Here is a 15,114-nt window from a genome sequence, read left to right as displayed (position 1 = left end):
TGCTAATGTTGATACTATTCAGCATGTGGTTAAAAGAAACAGGCCTAAGCACATGGCAGCAAATGTGAACCCTGTAACAGTCCTGGGTAAACCCCGTAGCTTTCTAGCAAACTCCAGAGCATGCACAATCTCAGTGAAGCACAAGGGTGAATCAGCAAATTCAAAGCATGTGCCCTCACCTAGCTTCATAGTCAGTTATTATAAATGTGGAGGCAATCATGAGTCTAAAAGAGAAAAGTGCTTAGCTTTTGGTCAGAAATGCCAGAGATGTAAAAACTGGAATTATTTCCAAAGATTTTGTAAATCAAAAGAGGCTCATTCTTTTATTAAATGAGAACATTCAAGGAGACAAGCTGATCAGTTAGAAAGCTGTGACCCTACTTTTTATGTTGATGGTGTGTCTGTGCTTAATGAAACAGTCAATGCAGTAGATTTATGGGCAAAGAATTTTGTACTGTTCAGATAAAAGGAAGACCCCCAGAGCTCAGAGGTGACACAGGTTCAAAGTGCAATGTTATGTCAACAGAAGCATTTGCTAGAGTATGTGTTGGTGAGAAGCTTGATTTGGCAAAGTGTATGAAGCTAGTTGGTTATGGTGGTGAAGAAATTCAAACTAAAGATTCAGTAGTCCTTTCATATTACTCTACTGGAAACAGCTATGACTTGCAATTTTACTTAGTCAAAAGGCATTTACTGTCATTATTAGACCTCAGAGACAGTTTGAAAATGGGACTACTTTCATTTAAGAAGAAAGTCCACCATGTAAGCTTTAAAGACAACTGTACTAATTTTGTCCAGTCTATTTTCTCTACCTATGCTGATCTTTTCGAAGAAAACTAGGCAAACTCCCAGCTATGTACTCCATGAAGTCAGACCCTGAAGTCAGCCCAGTTGTCAGTCCAGCCTGGAAAGTTTCAGTAGCTATGCAGAGTCAAAGCCGAGCTAAATAAAATGGTGCAAAAATGTGTGATTTGTCTAGTTGATGAACCAACTAAATAGGTATCTTCCATGGTGGTAGCTCATAAGAAAAGCTCAGATGATATCAGAATATGTATTGATTCAAGAGATTTCAGAAAAGCACTGAAAAGGCTTCCATCATCCAATGCGTACAGTCGAAGAAGTCGCTGCTCTTATGTCAAATGCCACTTTTTTTGTGCTCTGGATACAAAGGGTTCAATTTGGAAAATTTTAGTTGACTGAAAATCCTCACTACTAACCACTTTCAGTACTCCTTTTGGCAGGTACAGCTTTTTGAGAATGCCATTTGGGATAAATTCTGTCAGGGAAGTCTTCCAGCATGCCATAGAACAAATTTTCTTCTGGGTATTCACGTGCTATTATAGTAGATGATATTCTAGTAGGAGATAATGGTGAAGCAGAACATGACAGATACCTCAAGAAAGTTCTGGAAAGAGCATGTGAAGTGAATCTTAAGCTGAATCCTCAGAAGTGCAAATTCAGCCTATGACAACTTATTTATGTTGGTCATTAGTTTACCAGTTCAGGCTTACAACCAGATCCTTCCAAGCAAACAGCAATTCTTGACATGGCAGCTCCAGACAGTGTTCAAGCCTTACAATATTTTCTTGCATGGTTCACTACCTAAGCAAGTTCATTCCAAATTTGAACCAACTTTCATCACCGCTCAGAGAGTTGACATGCAAAGATGTATCATGGTCCTGGTCAGAACAACACCAGAGAGCATTTGATGTCATGAAACAGAGAATTACCAGTCCACCAACTGTCAGATGCTATGATGTTCACAAACCAGTTACTTTTTCTTGTGATGCTTCGAAGTTTGGTCTTGGTGCAGTCATTCGTCAAGAGGGTAGACCAGTAACCTATGCATCCAGAACTCTAACCCAAACTGAGATGTAGTATGTGCAGAGATAGAAAGAACACTTGGAAATTGTGTTTGCATGTTTGAAGGTCCATGATTATATTTATGTCCACCCAATTCAAATCGAAACTGACCACCAACCTCTAGTCACTATTTTGAGAAAGCCTGTGCATACAGCTCCTGCCAGATTGCAATGCATGATGCTGAACTTGCAAAAATATCATTTTAATCTTGTCTACACAAAAGGAAAACTTTATCTTGCTGATACCTTATCCAGATCGCACAGGAATGCCACTGAACAGCATGAACATGAGAAACTTGATTTTGAAGTCATGGAAGTGAGAAATTTTTCTTCCACTCATCTTGATGAGTTTAGAAGTCACACAGCCTCCATTCAAATTCTTCAGAAACTCAACCACTTTATCAGTTGAAGATGGCCTTCAAAGCAATTTTGTTTACCCGTAAAAGTCCAACCATATTTTCCTTACAGAGATGAAGTTTTGTTTGACAATGGTATCATCATGAAAGGTTTAGAAGTGATTGTTCCAAAATCCTTGCAAAAACAGTTTATTGCCATTTTGCATTGTGGTCACCCAGGAACTGATTCTACTGAAAAAAGGGCAAGAAGACTAGTATTTTGACCTTCTATGTCAAAGGATATTGAGAGAGTACTTTCACATTGTTCTGTATGTAATAGTACTAAGCCTCATCAACAGAAAGAACCACTTCAGCTAAACCAGATTCCTGAACTACCTTGGTCGACAATAGCTACAGACATTTTCAAATGGAATGCTCAACATTACTTGGTATTAGTAGACTCTTATTCAAATTGGTTCAAGATTGACCTACTCCCTAATCTAGGATCCAGTACTGTCATTTCTAAGTTAAAACATCATTTTGCAGTCCATGGTAGTCTACACAAAGTTATCTCTGACAATGTTACACAGTTTACAAGCCAGCAGTTCAAGAGATTTGCTGAAGAGTGGGAATTTATTCATGTTACGAGTAGCCCTGAGTACCCACAGTCAAATGGTTTGACAGAACGTGCAGTTCAAAGTGCGAAACAGTTATTAGAGAAGTAAAAAAAAGACAATAGTAATCTTTTTCTGAATCTCCTTAATCTCAGAAATATTCCTCTTGATAAACATCTTGGTTTACATGCACAAAGGCGTTTGTTGAGACAAACCAGAACTGCATTACCAGTTAGTAGCAATCTGTTGGTTCCCCTGTGCTAAGAACAAAAAAGCAGTGAGAGCTCAACTTATGAAAAGGCATTTGTCCCAGAAGTCCTATTATGATAAGTCCAGCAAACCACTCAATCCATTACAAGAAGGGGAGATAGTGAGGATGCAGATGTCCAAAGATTTTGACCAGATTGGAGTCATGAAAAGAGTATGTCCAGAGCCAAAATTGTACATTGTGGAATCAAAAGGAGTAGAATTTAGGTGGAACCAAAATAATTTAGTACCAACGTCCGAGCCTATATTGCAGCATCTTGCCTGTGAAAAAGACTCTAGATGTTTGAGTGAGTCATCCAGTGTTCCAGTTCCAGAGGACATTCCAGCAAATATCCCTGTTCCTGAGAAGCCTCCTGAAACTCCTGAAATAAATTTTTCACCAATGACTGTCCCTGTTGCTAAATTCAGTCCTAACTGCTGTATCACTTGATCAGGTCACATTTCCAGACCATGTTTCAGACACATGACAACTTGACATGAATATTGTGTTTATTTCTTAATGTCTGTGTAATTGCATATCTCTTTCAAATGCCATTTTATTGTGGGCAATTCACTAAAGAAGGAGGATGTAGATCAGTATGTTTGTATACCTTTAAGAAGCTTTCCTTGGGCTTTCACATGTGTGTAAATACTGAGCACATGACAGCCAGACTGTCATTTTGTAGAGAGCTGTTGAGATGTAAGCATGCATGTATTTTTATTTATTTATTTAACATTTGTTACCCAGGAAAGTCCAACTTGGAACGTAGCCAATTTTTAGTGTAAGCCTGGGGAAAAACGCTCCAGATGCATGTCTTTGAAAATGGGAGGAAACAGGAGCACTCTGAGGAAACCCAAACGAATGCAGGGAGGTTATGCAGACTCCACACAGAAGACACTCCATCTAAGAATTGAACTGAAGAACCTCTTGTTGTGAGGCGACAACGCTACCGCTGCACCACTGCACTGTCCAAATGTATGTAATGGTCTGCCATTTGATCAGTTTGTTTATATTTTATGTTGCTGCTGTCCATCCTGATGGATTTCTATATAATTATTTCTATATAATAAAGCATATAAATGAACTACCCCACCAGTTCATCTTGAATCATAACACAGGATGAGCAACAGAGTACAATGCTCCTTTTGATATGTACCTGACCAGGCATATGCAGTAACTACTATGAACTCAGAGGTTCCCTACAAAAAGAAAACAAGGCATAACAAACCTGCCTTATGCAGAGCATCTTAAAGCCCTTTTCTCTACTCAGTCTCCTATAGATTGCTGAGGGGTGATCTACGCCTGGTTTACAAGACATCCTCAAACATTGTACTTATGAATCTGTATATTCTTAAGTCAAAGTACCAGAAATACAAAGTCTAGGGACCTGAATTTTGTCTGTAACTTAAACTGAACATATATCTGTGAGACAGATGTATGTTCCAGTGACTGCCCCTCCTATGGAATAAGTTTCCCAACTATGTGAAACAGAGTTTGTCTATTACCCAGCTTAAGCGCAAACTAGACCAGTGGATGGGGAATAGGAATGGAGGTAGCTTATAAATGCCTGGCCCCAAATGTCCTGTTTGGATACATGACATCATTATTCTTTCAGGAAAACTTGGATAGACTTAGAAAGCACCCCCTCCCACCCCCCACCCAGGTCATTAGCCTAGTAACAATCTATGAATATCTAATGCATATTAAGGGAGGAACCTCAAGGAAGAAATGGATTAACAATAATAAAATAGAATGGGAAGGAAGATAAGTGAAGTTTATTTTTTTTAAATAAAGATGTAAAGCGTTAAAGTAGGTAAAGAAATAGAAAGAAAAAAAGTAGGTAAAGAAACAGAAAGAAAAAAATCCACATGAAGTAAAGGCCTGGGAAATGTAAACGAGGATGGTAGAAGAACAAAAACTTCTAGTCAGAATTTTGGGAAGTATGGAGTAAAGATCTGTTTACCTAAACTGAAATGCATGGTGTATGATCCACAGATCTTATAGGAGATAGAAGAAAGACATGCTGGAAATGAAGAGATATGGGGTGCAGGAATCTGTCTTAGAGTTACCTGTACCAAAAGTAAGTATACCAAATAAAGAAAATATTAAGAAATACAAGCAGTGGCTGAAACAGTAGATGGGAAGAAGTGTGTAGGACTTTCAGTGGCTTAGAGAGATGTCTGGAATAGGCATGAGTTCTACATTACAGAAAGATTGTACCTCAACTCAAAAAGGTCAGCAATGCAATCGCATGGATTGGAAAGGTACATGCCTAGGAGTGTACCCTTAAAACAAGAAAGATGATATGTGTGTGTGTGTGTGTGTGTGTGTGTGTGTGTGTGTGTGTGTGTGTGTGTGTGTGTGTGTGTGTAGGGGTTGAGAATTCAAAGAAGTGAGACATCAAGCAGAAGAATATGAAAGCCTTGAAAGAGAGGCAATGAAGCAAAAGACTCTGAAAATGGAAGGGTGAAGCTATACAAAGAGAATGGGAAAAGTAGGGAATTGCAGGCCGTGGTGGGTGATGGTAATGCTGATACTGCTGGTAAACTGGGCAAGGACCAGTAAAGAATGTGGATGGGGCATGACATGTCTAATCTACAAGTTGCACAAAAAAGGACAAATTTGTTAAGCTGTCCATTATGCAGCCTCTACAATGCGGATTTATTATGCATAATTTGGAACTGTACTACTCTCATAAATTATGGTGCTATTTAAAAGTTATGCTAGAAAAAAATGGGTTTTGAAAAATCTGCTTTGTCATGGGAATTTACACTTCTACATATCACACAATCTAATCTACCTAAATATATATATATATATATATATATATATATATGGATCCATATGAGTACATCGACATTTCATAACAACGAAAGTCACTTCTTCTAAACGAAAGCATCAACCGTTCAAATCATCGACATGACAGCTATGCGATGTTTACGTCTCCGACAATAAAATACAATGCCCAACCAGTAAATGAGAACGCTGTTAAGGTAAATTGTAAAGAGTCACGTAATACCCTACCCATGTCTACACAAAAACAAGTGCTAACATGGATCCTGCAAGGGGGAATTAAGAATATGATATTGCGGAGTTTAGTATGGGTACAGTATCATATCATATCCTTTACTTCCCCCTTGCAGGACCCATGTTAGCACTTGTTTTTGTGTAGACACGGGTAGGGTGTTACGTGACTCTTTACAATTTACCTTAACAGCATTGTCATTTACTGGTTGGGCATTGTATTTTATTGTCGGAGACGTAAACATCGCATAGCTGTCATGTCGATGATTTGAACGGTCGATGCTTTCGTTTCGAAGAAGTGACTTTCGTTGTTATGAAATGTCGATGTACTCATATGGATCCATATATATATATATATATATATATATATATATATATATATATATATATATATATATATATATATATATACACCGACACGACAAAACACCGACGATGAGAACACCGAGACCGGAAGATCAACAACTGAGATGACCGACAGTTTAAAAGCCCGATGCTGAGAACACTGACATGTTAAGGTAAGTGTGCGATAGTGACAGGTGTTAAGGTTAGGGGCGGGTTAAGTGAGTTAGGGTTAGGGTGCGGGTAAGCTAAGTGTGCGATAGTGACAGACTTTAGGGTTAGGGGTGGGTTAAGTGAGTTAGAGTTAGTGTGCAGGTTAGGTGAGTGTGCGATAGTGTTGGACCATAGGGTTAGGGTTTGGGTTAAGGTTAGTGCATAGATAGTTGTGTTTGTAAGGTTTAGTGTAGGTTTGTAAGGTGTTTGGTGTGCTTGTGTTGTGTATGTGTTTTTCGGAAAAGGTATTTGTTTTGTTTTGTTGATTGTCGGGATTGTGATTTGTCGAGCATGTGAAGTTTCGTGCTTTTAAACTGTCGGTCATCTCAGTTGTCGATATTCCAGTCTTGGTGTTCTCCTCGTCTGTGTTTTGGCGCGTCGGTGTTTTCAAGTAGATCCATTTATATATATATATATATATATATATATATATATATATATATATATATATGGGTTTGTTTCTTATTATCAAAAACACACTTTCTTGACAACCAGAAGATCAAACCCATTAAAGTGAAAGTGCACTAAACTGAAAGTGCACTTACACAAAAGTCGGTCTCTGAAGCAAATTACAGTGGGGATAAGGAAATATATCCTTTTCCCCACTGTAGTGTGATTTCGGTGTTAGTATATTTAAGTAGGGGGGTGTGGGGGGGTCAGCCCCCCACATGGGGGGTGCAGGGGGGGCTTGTCCCCCTGCAAAATACTGCTTAAAGTAGGTTTTTTTTGTTTGTTTTTTTAAGGTACAAAGAACCAGCTTTTGCAAAAGTGCACTTTCGATGTAGTGCACTTTTGCTTTAATGGGTCTCGATGTTTCTTGTTCGAGATTGTGAAATTTCAATCAAGAAACATAGACTATATATATATATATATATATATATATATATATATATATATATATATGTGTGTATATATATATATATATATATATATATATATATATATATATATATATATATATATAGATATATGGGTCTACTTCGAATGCCCGAACCGCCGATTCACCGACAGGGAAATGACCGACGCCAGAAACCCGACAACGCAGTTGACCGACACGCTCGAATCCCGGCAGACGGAAGACCGACAAGGGGAATGTGGAAGCGCGACCTGGTAAGTATGCGATAGTGAGGGATGTAGGAGTAGGGAGCGGACAGGTAAGTGTTGAATACTCAGGGATGTAGGGTTAAGGTGTGTGATAGGTGAGTGTGCGGTAGTGTCGGAGCTTGGGGTTTGGGGTGTGTAAGTGAGTTAGGGTTAGGGTGCAGGTAGGGAGTGTGTGCGGTAGTGTCGGAGCTTGGGGTTTGGGGTGTGTAAGTGAGTTAGGGTTAGGGTGCAGGTAGGGAGTGTGCGGTAGTGTCGGAGCTTGGGGTTTGGGGTGTGTAAGTGAGTTAGGTTAGGGTGCAGGTAGGAGTGTGTGCGGTAGTGTCGGACCTTAGGGTTAGGGTTTGGGTTAGGGCTAGTGGATATGTGTTGTAGTGTACTGTGTTGTTGACGTGTAGTGTGTCGGTGTTATGGTGTTCGGTGTTTCGCGTTGTCGGGTTTGTGTGTTGTCGGGTTTCTGGCGGTCATTTCCTGTCGGTGAATCAATGTTCGGCATTCAAGTAGACCCATATATATAGATATATAGATATATATATATATATATATATATATATATATATATATATAGATAGATATATAGATATATATATATATATATATATATATATATATAGATAAATAGATAGATATAGCTATATATATATATATATATATATATAAAACATATGTTACTCTCCCCGGGATTCATGAACCTTGCGCCAGGCGCACGCATTGCGTAGGCGCTACAACGCCAGATATGGCCGCCAAGCGATTCAGGTACGATCCAATTCCACATGCACTACCGGCGTGCACCTGAGTTGCGCCGCCTCCGGCGTAGGTATGTTAAACACCCCATGTGCGGTGTTGCACCATGCAAATGAAGGCAGTTAGCGATCCACGAAGTGGCGCAGGCGTAGCATAAGGGCACGGCAATGTAAACCAAAAAAAAACGGTTTACATATACCCAAACATGACATAGGAGTAACAGAAGGCTGTCAACGTCAGGTATCACACTGTTGCTACATGCCAATGGCGAAAGACACCGAGAATGTCAAACGAAAACATGCACAAAATGTAAATAATGACATAAATGGTATGTCCGCAGAAACCACAGCAGAACCCCAGGACATGTCCGTGGTAGGTGCTAAACAATGAAATAATATGACAATGTCATAAAAGAGCAGTGTAATACACATCAGCTTCACAGCCACAATACACCATAGTATGCATGGAAAGCCACATCCATGGCGCAAGGGTTGCCAAGGAGTCGCGGCAGTGTTCGGCACCGTAACTATGAATTAGTAGTCAATGCCATGCAAATGAGGCAGATAATACTGAATCGCAAAACCCCCGCCGGCGTAAGGCTGCACCAAACGGCGCAGCGGTAATACACCGAGGAGTGGCTCAGAGGGAATACATGTCAACCGCAGAGGGGTGTGCCACTGTAGGAGGAAGCACATTGGAGCCCAGCAAACATGGGCTGTACAATGCACATCACAGCAGCAGGACCGGCGTGTGGGGAAATAGTTGAGCTGAGAGCACACAATGTGCGCAGAGATGCATGTGCACGAGGATGACTACGTTCCCCTAACCCAGTCATGTGACGCCCGCCCCGTCAACAACAACGGATACAGGAAGGTGATGCAGAGAATATGAGGAAATGCGGAAGCAGTGTAATTGGAGTCGTAATGAGCAATCAACACCAATCAACCCACGAAGGCCAATTGGCGGCAGCTGACAACTCTGCATGCAGAAACCCGCAAAACGGGATAGGGGAGGCATAAGAATGTAAAGAAAGTAGGGGAGGTAGCAGAATGCAAAGAGTGAAGAACCGACACAGCACAGCCAAGTAGAGAGGTAGCATAACGGTGGCGGCAGACAAAACGCATGATATGCCATGTCTCAGAAACTACACATGACAGGGCTCTGCAGGATGCAAGCCAGGAAATAGTAGGCGCAACGTGCAGAAACAGTAAGGTAAGGTCGAAAGCTAAACCAATGCAGGCAAGTGTAATGCAACACCAAAGGCAACAGCGTTGCAGTGCCAACGGTAAAACACGGAAGATAATCCACAGATACGGCCACAAAGACACACCCTATGACATCACCAGGTGCACAGCACAACAGTATAAAGTGTGAATGCACACAACACACAGCCGTGTATTCCCAAATGCCGCACTCTAGGTGTAAACACACGGGGAACTTTTAAAATGTATATGTTGGGTGCCGCCGTGGCCGTGATACATCAGCATGTGTCAGAGACAGACACAGTTGCAGAGGAGGGTGCCGACAACTACCGTAGGCCTCAGAGGAGAAGGAGAGTGTTCAGACCAAGGGTAACCTACCAGGGGCTACAAGACCTGGAGATAGTAGAGCGTTACAGGGTGGACAGGGACACGTTACAGCAAATAGCGGAGCTGTGCCGGCCACGCCTGAGAACAAGAAACAACAGAGGGGAGCCCATCCCAGTGGACACAAAGGTATGTGTAAGCTTGCGAATACTGGCTACAGGTACCTTTCAAAGGCCAACCGGGGATATAATGGGCATCTCACAGGCATCAGCATCCAGGGTACTACACCAGTTTCTGGATGCCATGTTACGACATGCCCATGAGCATATATACTTCCCCAGATCTCAGGAGGAGTTGGCTAGCAATATGCGCCACTTCCACCATGTGGCACAATACCCGGAGGTACTGGGTGCGATAGACTGTACGCACATACAAATCAAGACACCACCTGGGGAGCAGGGTAGACGCTACATAAACCGCAAGGGATTCCCCTCCATCAATTGCCAGGTCGTGTGCAATGCGCAGGGCATTATCATGGATGTGTGTGCTGGCAGCCCTGGAAGCTACCACGACTCCCATATCTGGTATGCCTCACAGCTGTATCAGGTATTCGCCAGGGGGGACATCACACAAGGCCACCTTGTGGGGGATGCTGGCTATGCACTGGAGCCGTGGATGATGACTCCCATCAGAAATGCACACACACACATGCAAGAACACCATAATGAGGCACACGCACAAACCAGAATAATCATAGAGCGTGTGTTTGGGATGCTGAAATCATAGTTCTGGTGCTTGGATACATCCGGTGGAGCCCTGCAGTACTCTCCAGGCACATGTACCCACATATTCATAGTATGTGCCATGCTACATAATATGATCCTGCGGAAGCAGCTGCTGCAGGGACATAATGGTGAAGGGCCACAAAGCCCACCACAACTGCCAAGGCCAGCACAGGCACAGAGGGTTCAGGGCCATGAACACACTGTGCCAGCCCCAGTAGGCAGACGGAGGTGTACCCAATATGCCTATGCTCTGGCAAAGAGGGAACGTATAGCACATACTCTGACAGCGTAGGCCCCATGGACTGACACCTCCCTACCTGCACACACAGTGAAATGGACGGCACACAAACATGGCCACCCGTAATATGTACCGTATGGGTGGTCCCTTGTGTGACTCCAACATAGGCAGCACCCAAACACTGCACACCCAACAGCCAGCGGAGCATGTAACACCAACACCTTAACCGTACGCGGGTCCTACAGCAGACGGTGTTGCTGTATGCTGCCACGTTCGCCGCAAGGTGTATACATATAGACATGTACATATGTGCATATACAGATATGGAGATAGATATAATTACACACATAGAAATATATGTACACATATACATATATAAAGTACAACAGGTAAGACAGGGAATCAGAGGGATGCAAGGTGACAGAGAAGTAACACGCGATATCTGTACATAGTAAACATAGTGAACGACAACCTGAGTATCCGGGAGGGTTGACAGAACAGGAAACTGCCACCCATGGAAAGGTCAACCTACCGAAATGCATAATCACGAGTCGGGATGATCGCCAGGCCACGGTACAGTAACAGTACATGTGCGGGTAATATTATGAGAATATGAGGGTGGAGGTAGACACCACTGCCGGTGATGCGGACCACGCAGGTACTGTGTGCAACCGTCCCTGTGACTGCCGCAGTATGTGTATGTGTGCGGTGAGGGTGTCGTGTGTTTCGCTGTGCGAGTGTAATGTGTGTGCCACTGTAAAATGTGTATGTTGGTGCCATGTGACAGGCGGAGTGGAACAACATTTGTAGGCATACAGTATAGGAACCACAGGCGTATGTACAGCAGTACTCCCAAAGTAGTACTGAGAGCCCCTCCCTGGCTAGGCGTGTGGCGACGTATAACGATGCAAAGTGAAAATGTCCCAGAATGTACCACAGGAATATAGCCAACATGAAATGCAAAGGACATATGTACAAATCATGACCGTATGTATGACACCGATATGTTAATTGCAGAACGATACGTCGGCAACGTTACACAGCAATAGTCATGTACCGCGGAAATACGCATGTGCTACCCCGGTACTGATCGTGGCTACGTATCGGCCCGTAAACACCGCTGTGTGTTCTACGAGTGTCAAACAAGCAATCGCCACCCGAATAGGTGGCAACCACTAGCATACAGGCCGTCCCAAGTACAGGACCACAATGACTGTAAATATCCGGGACAAAATGCCAAGGGATAGTCGTCACGTACGAACAACCGCAGATATACTACCGATGTGACGGAAGAATACATGCAGGAAGCACACATGCAGGCGATACCGACACCAGACGACATCAACACAACCTACACTCCCAGAACAACAGACAGGTAACTGCCAACTCCCCAGGCAGGGATGGAGCACACACACAAGCATACCGTGTATGTAGAAATGCAAGGCCCACAACCCGTACCGGTCACCCACAACACAACCTCCGATATTCCCCATCGCACATATCAAAGGGATACAAGCCGCAATAGCAGCACAAACATACAGGCAGTCAATGACAGCTGCATAACTGCAACATCTCGCGTGGGAAACACTATCAGCAGTGGATGCATACCTGCATCCGTTGTTTAAAGGAATACAACAGCTATGTTACACATCCGAATGCAAAACGCCATCAACAGACGCCTCCAGGACAGGGACACCCACATGTCGAACATAATACCATACCCAACACACACAATCCACGGCTAACACCACTGCAAAATGTACCTGACGCCACACATAGCGGCTGCAGTTACACATAACATAACACAATACAGACCATCTCCACGAAGGTAGTGCAAATAACCAACGCCCAGGCGAGGAATGCAACCATGCCCTAGTTACGACGCGTAATGTACGAATGGAGTAGATGCACAGGTGATATGTGCACAAGTACACACCGAGGAACAGCTATTGGTGTGATGAACCCACATGTCGCAGGTGATGACGGATATAAGGATGACTCCTAGGATATTCAAACCGTATGCTCATACAGAACTACAAATCAAAAACGGATAGAGTGAGACAACGCAATAGCGAGACACGCAACGAAAAATGGAAGGAAACACAGTAAAGGTATGTAGAACCCACGATATGTACTGGTGTGTAACGCATGATGTGTATGACGAAGCTGCACTGTATGTGAACGGTGTTTGTAAGTAAGGATACTTGTCCATAATGCAGAGAGTGGTGAAAGGTGGTTATGTAGTGCTATCCCGCTGAGCATACCAATGACTGTGGACACCGTGTGCACAGCAGTGGGACATCATGTACACAGCTGGGATAACACAAGGGCTGCCACAGGGGGGCATAACACAGAACAATGCCACACCCCATGCCGATGCTGGCAGTGGATGTCCAACAAGGAAGTGCCACAGCAGGGGATAGGACATGTATGTATACTGTCACAGCACACATGTGTATGGGCATATACCGTCGATGTCATATGTAATGTGCGCATGGCGTGCACATATGCCTCGCAGTAGGGGTTACTATGTCAACTATGTGTAATGTAAAGCTGTCATGGTGGATATGACAGACATCATACACAGTATCACAGGCATATCATGCATAATGGAGTTATGGCCTATTGGTATGTACAATAACAGGATACGTATGGCCTGTACATATGGGACAGAGTAGTAGCATAATAGCCATCCGAAATGGAAGGAACACCAAGTAACCATGGCCAAACGATCTGTAGCAGGTGCAATGTGTGCAACAATGAAGTCTGGCAGGTCCATGTGTAAACACATGTGCAGTGTACACAGTAGTGTCACCTCCCCATGGTAGTGTCCACTGAACAGCAGAGGTGGGTGTCAACTGCATGTCTACACAATACTGCTGCTGTGGTGGTACCATGACTACGTGTCACTCTATCAGCAAGGGAGCTATCACATGAACAGTGCCACAGTGTGTCCCTGTGGGATGTGCACAGGACCTATGTTCCACAGCATGGTGTGTGTTGTGTCTGCGGAAGTAACACAGAAGCCCAGGCCATGCAATGTGGCATGTGTGCACATATGCATGAGTGATCTATTCACCCCGCCCACTGCAATTGCCATGTATGAGTACTACATGCATCAGTAATGCGGAGGACATGGCCCATGTCAGAGTAGATGACACCCCTGTGTATGTGGTATGCAGATGTGTACAGATGTGTTACCCATCTGTCAGCCGCATATGTAAACTGTCTGAGTCTGGTACACATCATGGCATGATAATGCTGTGCCATGTAAAGTCATAGCCGTTGTGGAAAGTACACCATGAATGTGTTATTGTAACCCTGCCCGTGTGTAGATGTGTGTATGGCACAGGTACAATGGCTACCTATGTACCAGCAACACACACAGTACAGATATGTGTGGCCCTGCAGATGTGTACCCATGCCACAGTGGAATACGGCAACCACAGCACCATGTGGGACATGTGCGTGTACAGCAACCATGTACAATGTGATATGCATGTATGGGGACAGTATCCATGTGATACTCAGTGGATGACTGTTGCTATGCAAAGGTGATGTGCATGCGCCATGTGTGATGCATCCTGACACAATGACACCCACATGATGTATCTGCCACACCGACACCCGTACGGTTGTTATCAGTATGAGCTGGTGGAGCTACAATGGTGCCAGGTATGTAGATGTGGGATATCTAGGCATGGACAGTACTCTGTGACAGCATGTTGTGTATGTAAGCAAATAGTGAACATGAGGGGCCCCATGACTGAGGACTGTGTAATGCCACATGTACCTGACATGTAGTAGGTAGCATGATATGGTTGCACCACTGTGTGTCCTGTCCAGGAGTCATATAGCCTAACATCCTGAGACACAGTGTATGATGTGACGGTGGATGTGTACATTGCCAATACCAGAATGTGGAATGGTGCTGAAGGGCAATGTGGGGACAATGTCTGATCTATTACCCTCTGTACCACACCAACCACCCATGCAATGGTATGACAGGTGGCCAGCATGTGTATGTGGCGTGCTGTGGCACACAGAAGCCCAACAAGGGTGCCAGTAAAAGCATGGAGGTCA

Source organism: Protopterus annectens, chromosome 5.part0 (assembly GCF_019279795.1).
Source record: "Protopterus annectens isolate FY-2018-M chromosome 5.part0, PAN1.0, whole genome shotgun sequence".
NCBI classification, from domain to species: Eukaryota; Metazoa; Chordata; order Ceratodontiformes; family Protopteridae; genus Protopterus; species Protopterus annectens.
This window is presented reverse-complemented; position numbering follows the sequence as displayed.